General features: G+C 38.1%; 1 pseudogene; it reads right to left on the minus strand.

Moving 5' to 3' along the window:
* Positions 1-3,192: 3,192 nt before the first annotated feature.
* LOC105525554 lies at positions 3,193-5,082 on the minus strand (annotated as a pseudogene).
* Between the last annotated feature and the right edge of the window lie 7,290 nt (positions 5,083-12,372).

Consider the following 12,372-nt stretch of genomic DNA (forward strand, 5'->3'; position numbering starts at 1 on the left):
TTCTTAAGTTCTTATAAGTTGGTTTAGTCCTAGTTTTGACAGTGAGATTTCTCCAAAAATATAATTAGTAACATATTATTAGTAGTCAACATCGTTTACATTTTGTAAAATATTAAATCACTGTTTAACTGTAACCACAGTTGTAGTTAAAATGGGAGGGATCTAGATCCACCTATGATTTTCCTGGAGGACAGCTTTCCATGCTGATGTTGGGAGGGAAAAAGGTTCTTAACATATTAGAACGAGCAAACATTGGCATCTGACTTCCCATAGTGCTGCCAATCACTGTAAAGTACAACCTAACCCTGTTCACTAGTGTTTGCACTCAGATTTAAGTACTGGCATTACGGGTGAGGCAATAGGCTAATCAATAGAGCTTCTTTTGTGGTTGTTAATTTAATACTGGTTCATGCCCACGCTGGAGTCTGCTCTTACACGCATTTACTGGCAAGTGTATATTTAGACAGCACTTTTTTTTTTTGCTTCTCATAGTTTTAGGGATGTTTCATTTTCAGGTTCTTTCAGGGCAACCATTACATGACTCATCCAATGGACATTTAATCGCCATGTTTTCATTTTCTGTTCTCTGCTTTCTGTGGTACTTTCAGATCACGAATCCCTCATGGCAGCTGGTATTCTTAGGAAACGGTTTAATTTCAATGTTGGAATGAAATCAAAACAAAAATATTCTTATGACGACAAATCTGAGCCTACTCAAGGAAGTTTTTATTAACAAAAATAAAAAAGTATACATTTTAAGATTCACTTTAAATTTTTGAAAAATGTTCCAGTTTTTGGCAGAAGAGGCACATCTTGTTTTATTTCATTTCACTTTATTGTGCTTGGCAGATGCTGTGTTTTTACAAATTGGAAGTTTGTAACAACTCTGTGTGGAAAAAGCCTATCTATGCATCAGCGCCGTTCTTCCCACAGCAAGTGCTCAGATTTTTGTCTCTGTGTCACGTATTGGTGACTCTAGCAATATATCCAACTTCTTCATAATCATGAATGATATCTATTACGGTGATCTGTGATCAGTGATCTTTGGTGTGATTGCTTTGGGGCACCATGAACCACACCCATATAAGACAGTGAAGTAATTGATAAATGCTGTGTGTGTTCTGACTGCTCCACTAACTGGCCATTCTCTGACCTCTTTCCTTCCACTTCAGCCTCCCTATCCCCTGAGACATCCCAATATTAAAATTGAGCCAGGCTGGGCACTGTGGCTTATGCCTGTAATCCCATCAATTTGGGAGGTCGAGGCGGGCAGATCACTTGAGGTCAGGAGTCTGAGAGCAGCCTGGCCAACATGGCAAAACCGTGTCTCTACTAAAAATACAAAAATTAGCTTTGTATGATCCCAGCTACTCAGGAGGTTGAGGCAGGAGAATCGCTTGAACCTGGGAGGCAGAAGTTGCAGCGAACCAAGATTGCGCCACTGTACTCCAGCCTGGGTGATAGAGTGAGACTCTGCCTCAAAAATAAATACATTAAAAATAAAATAAAATAAAATAGAGCCAAATAATAACCCTAAAATGGCCTCTAAGTGTTCACATGAATGGAAGAGTCACATGCCTCTCACTTTCAATCAAAAAATACAAAGGATTAAGTGAGGGGAAGACAGGTTGAAAGCTGAAATAGGCCCAAAGCTAGGTCTCTTGTTCCAACCTTTAGCCAAATTATGATTGCAAAGGAAAAATTACTGAAGGCTGTTAAAAGTGCCATTCCAGTGAACACACAAATAAAAAAGTAAATCTGCTGTATTGCTGGTATGGAGAAAGTTCGAGAAGTCTAGATAGAGGATCAAACAAGTCACAACATTCCCTTAAACCAAAGCCTAATCCAGAGCAAGACCATACTAGGATCCATAAGATACTATACACTGAGGTGAGGAGGCTAAAGAAGAAAAGTCAGAAGCTGGCAAAAGTTTGGTTCATGAGATTTAAGCAAAGAAGTCGTTTTCATAACACGGAAGTACAAGATGAGGCAGCAAGTGCTGACACAGAAGTTGCAGCGAGTTAGCCAAAAGATCTCGCTAGGATAGCTGATAAAGGTGGCTAGATACTAAACAACGTATTTTATTTTTTGTTTTGAGGTTTTAACTTAATATTTATTACACATTCACTGAAGATAACTACTAAGCCCTCAAATATTGGGATGTCTCAGGGAATGAGGAGGCTGAAGTGGAAGGAAAGAGGGCAGAGAATGGCCAGTTGCTGGAGCAGTCAGAAAAATACACAGCATTTATCAATTACTTCACTGTCTTATGTGGGTATGGTTCATAGTATCACACAATTTCATCTTCAAGGACTACAGAAATAGACCAACTGTATATAAACAATCTTGTGGAAATATGTAGGAGAGAACAGTAATTTGAGTGAGAAAAATATGACACTAGAGGATTTGGGATGGATAATGCTGCACAAGCAAAAAGTTCAGAGGCTTGAAAATATGGTCAGCTATGAATCTCGTATTTCACCCAATAGCCTTAGCCCTTAGTCACCATGCCCTCCATCATCTTTTACCTCTGCTTCTTCTATTTTTGCCACTTGTCCCTTGCAACTTTCTCAACTCCCTTGCCTCTAGTTTACTGTTCTTCTCATTTACTACAGCTTAATGTTTTGTGGGGAGTACTGTAGTAAAGCTATTTCAAAAGCAGGAAAAGTCCAACTGATCCAATAAGTTTACAAATAGAAATTTATACTAACAGGGACGCTTTCAAAATCTTAAATTACTTAAGTGGTATTTATATTAGCACAAAATTTATTTAAACCTAAATACTTGACAATAGGACACTGTTGGATAATTTAACAAACATCCTCATAAGAAATTATTAAACATTAAAATTTGTTTTTCAATAAATATTTAATAATAAGGTAGATAACATGCTTTTCTCACATGGAATTTTATGTGACTGTAGCTAAAGCAAAGCATCCTGTTCACTGGGTAAAAGACAGACATGGACCTGCTTTATGTGCTTATACTTCAGTGCAATTAAAAAAAATACTGCAATTGTAATTTCAGAACTTCAAAATTCTGTTAGGTACCAGTGTTCTCTCTTTTTTTTTTTCATATGGGAAAAGAAAATTCCTTTGAAAACCATTTGAAGCTTGGACAAAAATTCCACAGTTATATTCCTCAGGATCACTTTGCAGAGTCTTCAAGACTCAGATACAGCGAAGATTCAACTTAACCTTTCAGAGAAGACATTCTATTAGTAGCTTGCATGATCTCGTCAACCAGGAGAAGGTTGGTGGCAATCACAGTGCAGGAGTGAAGAAGCTGTTTCTTTAATCAATAGTTATCCCATACTCCTATTTCTGCTGCTACCATTGGTTCACCTATGTTGAGGTCCACATCCACAAGCAGATTGATTCTGAATATTCTGCTTGAATTTCAACTAATGTTCTTGAAGATCAAAAGCAGAATTCTGAGCAAGAACCTTGGGAATAATCGAGCAATGCATCAGTAAATGCTTGAACTCCAAGCTGTTCACTGCCCTTTACACTGGGCTTATATTTAATTAGGGCTTCTGCCGTTGCCACTTCCACGGCACCAACACCTGGAACTACACAGCCATCATTAACAGCTCTTCTGACAGTCCTCAAGCCATCTCTGATGGCATCAAATAAGAGTGTGTGCTTATTTGATCCTTTGATCAATGATGTGACAGAGTGGGGATTGTTACATTTCTCAATAAAGGTGAACTTCTCTTCTCTCAATGTATACTCACGCACAAGAACTGCAAGTCCCAAGCAGTTGGGATTTAGGTCATCAAAATAAATCAGAGCTACCCTGCCACAAGCAAGAGTCAGCCTGTCCATATTTCTACTTTTAGCTCTGTGGAGACCTACTACACCTTCTTTTGCAAGAGCGTCTAAGGAAAAGAGATCAATTTCCTTTTGATAATAACAACAAATCCTTTATCTGAATCACCGCAGATTTTCCTTTTCAGTTCTTTTTTTTTTTGAGACGGAGTCTCGCTCTCACCCAGGCTGGAGTGCGGTGGCGCGATCTCGGCTCACTGCAAGCTCTGCCTCCTGGGTTCACACCATTCTCCTGCTTCAGCTTCCCGAGTAGCTGGGACCACAGGCGCCCGCCATCACGCCCGGCTAATTTTTTTGTTTTTTTTTTAGTAGAGACGAGGTTTCACCGTGTTAGCCAGGATGGCCTCGATCTCCTGACCTCGTGAACCGCCCGCCTCGGCCTCCCAAAGTGCTGGGATTACAGGCGTGAGCCAACGCGCCTGGCCAGTTCTATTATTTTTAAACTATATGTTCAATGAACTTTCTTTCTGATTTTATGATTTTTTCTCTCTCTTCTTCACTCTTGTAAATAAAAAGGCCAGAATTTACTTCCTTTTTTCTTGTTCTAATGACACACTACACTTGAGGATGTATGCATCTTCCACCCTTTTCTTCATATCAGGATGCCGTGCTCCATGGTCCAAAACAGGCCTCTAAGCTTGTATCAGTTTTGGGTTTATTTTTCATCTCTATGAGGAGATCAATAGGTTCATCTTGTTTTTTAATGGCCAAAATGGAGTCCACTACAGCCTATGTTAAGACGTCTGCAAGTTCAGTATGAACTTTAGTATGAAGAGACGTACTGGTCACATCTCTTAAGTGTTTCTATGTGCATCTCTCTGCTTACTTTGACTTGTTCCAAGAACTGAAGGGCCCTTTCCTTTGGAGTCTCAAATCCTTCAGTGATTATTCTGGGATGAAGGCCTTCAGAAATGTAGAGGTCGGACTGTTTCAGTAGCTCTCTAATTATTAGGACACGGTAAGTCATACCATCACCGGTTATATCATCCTGAGCTGTTGCCACTTTTGCTATTAAGAATACATTTAATAGCATTTGCACTTCGTGAATTTGCATTTTGTGACGCGGCATATAGCTGTCTTTAGTAAGTTTGATTTGTCCAGCACCAGAAACAGGCATCCTCATGGTGCCCTTGGATCCCAGGTTGGTCCTCAGTATGTCCTGTAGCCCCCGCACCACACTGATGTTGAGCACCAAAACCAGCTGCACTTGGGCCACCCCAGCCTTGGGGTTCTGGGTCTTCCTGGCAGCCATGGCTGCTCAAGAGGAGGAAGAGCGAAAGACCTGTGCTGAGATCCCAGAGCCAGCGCAGGCTACAGAAGATCCGGATAGTGCCTCCCACTATCCGGGTCTTCTGAAGATTTTTAGTGTACTTAAAATAACCTCCTGTGGGGAGAAGATGCCATCTAGAACTTTCATAAAGAGTGGAAGTCAATTCCTAGTTTTGAAGCTTCCAAGAATAGGCTGACTCTATTGTGAGGGGCTAATGCAGATGTGATTTTAAGTTGAAGCCAAATCTCATTCGTCATTCTGAAAATCCTAGGGTTCACAAGAATTATGCTAAATCTACTCTGAAGATGTGACTCTATTACTGCAAGTTCATGATAGAACTTGAATGGGTGAAGAGTTTCTTCTTATGAATGAGCCAAAAAAAGTGTTTTGTTTTTTAAAGATGGAATCTACTCCTGGTGGACATGCTGTAAGTATTTTGAAATGACAGCAAAGGATTTAGAATATTACATAAACTTAGTTGATAAAGCAGTGGCAGGGTTTGCAGGACTAACTTCAATTCTGAGAGAGGTTTTACAGCATCACACACTACAGAGACATCTTCTGGGACAAGAATGTTCTTGAGTCAACTGATGGAACAAACTTCATTATTGTTTTATTTTAAGAAATCCTCACAGCTTCCCCAACCTTCAGCAACCACCACTCTGATCAGTCAGCAACCATCAACATTGATGTAAGATCCTACACCAGCAAAACGATTAGGACCTGCTGAAGGCCCTGGTGATGGTTAGCATTTTTTAGCAAGAGCATTTTTATTTAAGGTGTATGTACATTGTTTTGTTGATATAACACTATTGCACACTTAATAGAATACAGTATATCACAAACATAACGTTTATATGCACAAGAAACCCCAATTTTTGGCTGGCTCACTTTATTTCAAAATTCACTTTATTGCAGTGATCTGGAACTGAATTGCTAATATCTAAGGTATGCCTGTATTGGAAAATCATTTGAAAGCCGTGTTTTAGTATAGAGCACCTTTGGAATAGTAACTCAGAAAGGTCTATAGAAATTGTCTCCTTCCAATCTTTGTACCTCAGAGATAGAGGAAATGAAGTCCATGGAAGCAAGTTAACTTGGCTATGGTGAGTCCTCAACTTAGCAGCAAAGCCCAAGCCCCCAGTGCTGTTTCAGCACACTTCACTATCTCACACAAAGTGGGTTCTTAAAACCTCACTTTGTGAATTAAAAGCACATTCTCATCTGATAATATGCTTCTGACATTGTGGTTAGAAAAGTACAAATGCATACAATGAAAAGAATGACTTTTCAGATTCTCTAGATTATTTTCTGATAGTTTAGCAATTACATGTAGATAATCTGAAATATTAAAAGAAACAAAGAATATAATTCACCCAGGGCGTAGATTATGCCAGACTCTTAAAAAAGGAATTTAAGATAAATTCTGAAGAATGATGATGAAGTGTCAATCAGTTGGCAGTAGTAGGAAGAGCATCCCAGGCAAAGAGAATAGCATAAGCCAAATCCTTAAAGTAGGAAATCTCCCAGAACTTTTTCAAATGTGAAATAAAACCATTATGGTTGGAGCACAGTGAGTGAAGCAAAAGCTGATGTTGAAAAAGTGGATAAACATCAGCCTATTCAGGCCTTATGGACCATGCTGAGGAATTATATTTTGCCTTTTATTGTTATAGAAGAACTTTAAAACATCTTAAGCAAGGAAAGGGGATGATATAAATTTTAGAAAAGATTCTTCTCAGTTCCATAGGCATTATTTGTAAGAAGAGATGAAGAATGGAGGTGAGATCATCAGGTAGGAGGTTTATTGTGATAAGCCAAGAGAATACTAGTGATTATTTGAAGACTAGAAAGGTAGCAGTGGAGTTGGAGAGGAATGCACAGACTTGAAGTTGATTTTGGAAGTAGAACTAACAGATTTCGAACAAGCTTCTCTGGTTAGACTAAAATGTTTATTCAAAATTATATAATCAAGTAATATTGCTTATTTGATTATATAATTTGATATACCTCTTTTATTGATTCCTTCTTCACTTATACAGACCAGAAACTGTCAGATCCTCACAAACTGTCAGAGAAGCTATTATCTAGGCTTTATTTTGTCCCCAGGGCACACATCTTTAGTCAGTGTCTATAAAATCCACCTTCTGCACATTCAGATTCTGATTTATCCACTCAACAGTTGTGAGAATATGGACAAGTCATAAAACCCTTTAAACTCATTTCCACGAGGAAAAGAAAACACTTCCCACTAGCCTCCCCCCATCTTAATTCGGTATTTGCAATGAGGCTTAGTAAGATAATAGGGACATCCTAGTTTCCAAAAAAATTAAAAGCCCTTTTATCACACTTCTCCCTTAAACACACACACACACACACACACACGCACACACACATTTAAAACCACTAAAGAGATGTTTAAAGACACGAATATACAAGGACAATATTGGAAGAGACTTTTCTTTCAACCTTATCAGCCTAAGGAGAAATACTAACATCATATAAAGAATTCAAGCAAGTCTCCTTAGAGGTAACAAGTGCTACCCAAGCCAAGCACTCAGAGAATTTAATCCACTTTTGGATCTGATTCATTGGAGGAAATGGGCTGGGAGTGGTGGCTCACGCCTGTAATCCCAGCACTTTGGGAGGCCAAGGGGAGCGGATCACAATGTCAAGAGATCGAGACAATCTTGACCAACATGGTGAAACCCATTCTCTACTAAAAATACAAACATTTTCTGGTCATGGTGGCGTGTGCCTGTAGTCCCAGCTACTCGTGAGGCTGAGGCAAAAGAATCGCTTGAACCCAGGAGGCGGAGGTCACAGTGAGCCAAGATCACGCCACTGCACTCCAGCCTGGTGATAGAGAGAGACTCCATCTCAAAAAAAAAAAAAGGAAATGACAACTGCCAAGTATGGACAAATATCCAAAGGTCACCTCTAATATGACAGGTATAGACAGAAATAAACAGAATAAAAAACAACTTGGAAGGAACAGAGCTTATGTGAACAGAAAACAGGAAGAACTTTAGTAGAACTGTAATTTTAATCTTCAGAGAAATAAGAAAAACATTTCAGCCAGCCATGAAACAAGAAGTGCTGTAACAAAATCAAAGAACAAAAACATGTAAGAGTAGAGGTGAGGAACTCAATAGAAAATTTGAAAAAAAAAAAAAAACAAATTCAGGAAATGATGAAAAGAGAAGAGCAAGTTGAGAAAATAGAACATGGGGAAAAATATTAAAAATTATGGAATGAGTTCAGGAGGTCCCACACATAAGTGAGAGGACCTCTAGAAAGAGAACAAAAAAAGAAAGAAAAGGAAATTACTTACAAAATAATTTGGAAAAAATTTCCTGAAATATATACTGCTAACTGATGTAAGTGGAATAAAACACATCCAAATTGAGGAAATACAAGGACATAGAATGCAAAGAGAAAAATCTTACAGCCTTCCAGGGAAGAGAAAATAAAATTAGATATCACATATAAGATTGGGATTCAAAGTGTCTTTGGAGTTCTCAAAAAACAATACTTGTGCAATGCCGTCAAAATTGTAAGCTAAATAACAAAAAACCTAAAATTTTAATCCAGACTAATTAAAAATTAAATCTGATAATATAATAAAAACATTTTAGTTTAGTTTGCAACATAAAGTTCATGAACCATTGCTCAAAAAGCTTCTGATTTTGTGTTTCACTTCAATACAGATCTAGGGAATCTAACATGGGAGACAAGTAAGCGGAATCCTCAGGGCCATGCTGAAGGGCAATTCCAGATGACAACTGAATAGAGATAAACAGCAATCAGTTAGATTAAGCAGCGTGACCCAAGAAACAGACATGCTAATGGCTATTACTACTAAGAATCCTTCAGCTCTGGGATACCTGGCTCAGGTTACTATCAGCTTGGACCGTATGCTGATAAAGGCCCCACTCTTGCTTCAGGCACTGTTGTCAGCTGAGGACATTCACTCTACCATACTGAAATTTTTCTGAGATCTGGAAGTTGGTCATGGTGAGCTCAGAAGAAAAAACAAATCAAACCATCCCACTCTCAAACCATATTCATGCCAGATATCCAGTATTCGGCTCATTTTACAGATCTGTCAGATGCCAGACTGTGGAGCTTTCTTTATTTCCCTGGGCTCATTCACTACCTTTCCCATTTAATTCTCCAAAAGAAATTCTTATAACTTCAAAAGGAAGCTGAAAGATATACTATGATCTAAAGGCTCTACCTAAACTATTTTCTACTAGGATCCTTGTTCTGATGACAATGTGGCTTTTCTTACAGAGTCTTTGGTGTTTCTCACTCAATTTTTCTATGTAAAGATCTTCATATTTATTTATGCATAAATAATTGAAAAATAATTCTAGAATCACTAAGAAAAAGACATGCAAGATGTGTGATGCTTAGCATAGTTCCTGATACATAGTGAAATCTCAATGTATCAAAAGCACAATTGTTCAAATTTTACGTAGTCCTTAAATTTCTTGGATTTCCTTGAAAGCTTCCGTTTGTCCACTCACACCAATGCCTAAAGGCTGAATGATTAGTGACCTTTTCTTGGTGTTTCCAACTCCCCTCTAGACCTTCACTTTTTCAGTTCTTACAGTATTGGATGAGGTCTAATTTTTACATTAAATCCCATATTCACATAATACCCACGGGGGCTTTGTTTCCCTGACCAATAAAATTGTGATAATGTGCTCTAAGGTCTCTTCCAAATCTGACATTCTATGATTCTCTTAATTCCGTCCCACATGATATTGTATGATTTATGTATATCTCAGTAAATAGGCAAGGAGCAGATTCAGGCCCATTCATTCATTTTCAGCAGACAACAAGGAAGTTCAGCCCACTATAAGTTTTCATGTACTTCCCAGAACACCAAGAACTGAGTTCTCCGATTTCAAATATATAACCAATAAAAGAGTTTACAATGACTGCATACAAGTTAAATAGACACACAGGCTCACCTGCATCATAGGATATATTCAGAGCACATGTGCTTAAAATAAGTTAAATAAGAAATAACAACTCCTTCTATTCAGCTGCTTAAGTATACAAAGATAAAATGGAAACGAAAGATTTGTACAATGACTAAGGCCAAGCTGTCTCCACCCATCAACTCCTTCCCATTAATCCTCAATTGTTGCAAAAATATTTAGCTTATATTTAGCTTGTACCCGAAGGAGAACAATATCTCAGAAACTATTCCAAGACAATAAATCAAGAAAGCTGGTTTGTTCACATTTTTTCTTTTTTTTTTTTTTTTTTTGCCCTTCTTGAGGTAAACCTCCCACAGAGAAAGTTATGCCATGCAAGGGATTTCAGCATAATGAACGAAAATAAATTTGTCACCCATGGATTCTTTTCGGTGGCACAGTTCCAACCCACAAGGCTGGACAGAAAAAAAGTGTGTATTTGTGTGTGTGTTTGTATTTGTGTTGCATGGTTTCTTAACTTTATAATTGCAGCTGTTCAAACATTTATCATTTTATGCTACAAAATAAGGAATTCACCAGAGCACAGAGAAGCAGCATATTCTTCCATCAGTTTAGCATTTGTTCTGAGATTTAAACAAAATAAATTAAGATTGCATGTGGTTTTCATGTAAACTAGTCTGGCTCCTCCAAATAAATTCCAAACTTATTCTTTCTTTGCAGGCTGCTTCTGCTGAAAGCATTACCAATCCACCTTTGAATGCCACTTTAGTTATGAAAGTTATTTCACAGTTTAAAAAATGCTTTTATATACATAAAATAGGGCAGCAGAATATAGGAGGAAAAGACACTGCCTTTGGAGTCCGAAGATCCTTACCATCTGTGCAATAAAGTGGGTGGGACAGTGGAGGTGGGAGCCTCCACTATTTTGAATGTCAAGTTTCTTGGAAAATTTCTGTCAAGCTTAGATGAGATCATTCATGTGAAGGTGATTTGTGAAAGGTCTGGCATGAGGCAAACAAAGAGTATTAAATCAAAAGGCATGCAGTCAATTTGCATTTTATAGATGAGAATCAGTCATTAAATGGTCCACTAAAAATTAAACAGAGGCATATCAAAATGAGAAATACAAAGTCTTGACTCCAAGTGCAATATTCTCTCCACTCCATCTCACTGCCCCTTGTTATTTTCCTCTCCTTTTCTTGAAATCTTTTTTCTCCTTAGTATAGACTACATCATCTAATGTAGAAATGATTTAAAAAAAAAGAGCATATGATTGGAATTTATAACTTTCTGAGTTTAAATCTGTGTTCCCTCTCTCTCTCACTTGTTTTGTGACTTTTGAGTATATTAACTTCTCTTTGCCTCAATTTTACCATCAGTAAAATTAGAATAAAATTGGCATCGACATCGTAGTGCTGTTTTGAAGATTATATGATCCAGCAAATGTAAAGTACTTAGAATAATGCCTGGTAGGTAGAAAGCATTCAACAAATGTTAACTGTTTTTATGTAAATGATCCTGTAATGTCACCATGTTAATGTGATCTATTGTGCTGGATTTGCCATAATAGTCAAAGCAACATCACTCATACCTGGTACCTTAAAAGCATTGGTGATGAGGCAGGAATAATATGAGTAGGATTATGTTGTTTTCATTGTCAGAACCCGAGCAGAATATCTTAAAAGAAGTTCCAGCTTCAAAATGTGCAACACCATTTAATGCTATTGCTGGAAAATCCAGAGTATATGGAACAATCATTTTTCAATAAAGGCATGCAATTTCTCTTGCTAAACTAAATACCTGAGACTGGGTAATTTGTAAAGAAAAGGAATTTATTTCCTACAGTTCTGGAGGCTGGGAAGTCCAAGGGCAAGGAAGTGCATCTGGTGAAGGGCTTCTTGCTGGTGGGGACTCTGCAGTGTTCCAAAACAAGGCAGGGCATCACATGGTGAGGAGTCAAGTTTGCTATATGGGCTTTTATAACAGATATACTCTTGTGAGAACCCATTAATTCATTAATCCATGAATGGATTGATCATTCATGAAGGCAGAGCACACATGACTCAGTAACCTCTTAAAGACCCCACCACTTAATACTGGTACATTGGGGAATAAGTTTCAACATGAGTTTCAGAGGTGACAAACTCAAACCATAGCAATGTACATTACTTATTTCTTTTTGATTAAAACTATAGTGAAACTAGTAGGCCTCACAAAACCTAAAAAGTTAGCACCAGGTGGCCCTAGATAGGGTCCCACCCTGCCTAGATAGGGTCCCACCCTGCCTAGATAGGGTCCCACCCTGCCTCGATAGTGTTCC

This window comes from Colobus angolensis, unplaced genomic scaffold (assembly GCF_000951035.1).
Source record: "Colobus angolensis palliatus isolate OR3802 unplaced genomic scaffold, Cang.pa_1.0 Scaffold54, whole genome shotgun sequence".
Lineage (NCBI taxonomy): Eukaryota > Metazoa > Chordata > Mammalia > Primates > Cercopithecidae > Colobus > Colobus angolensis.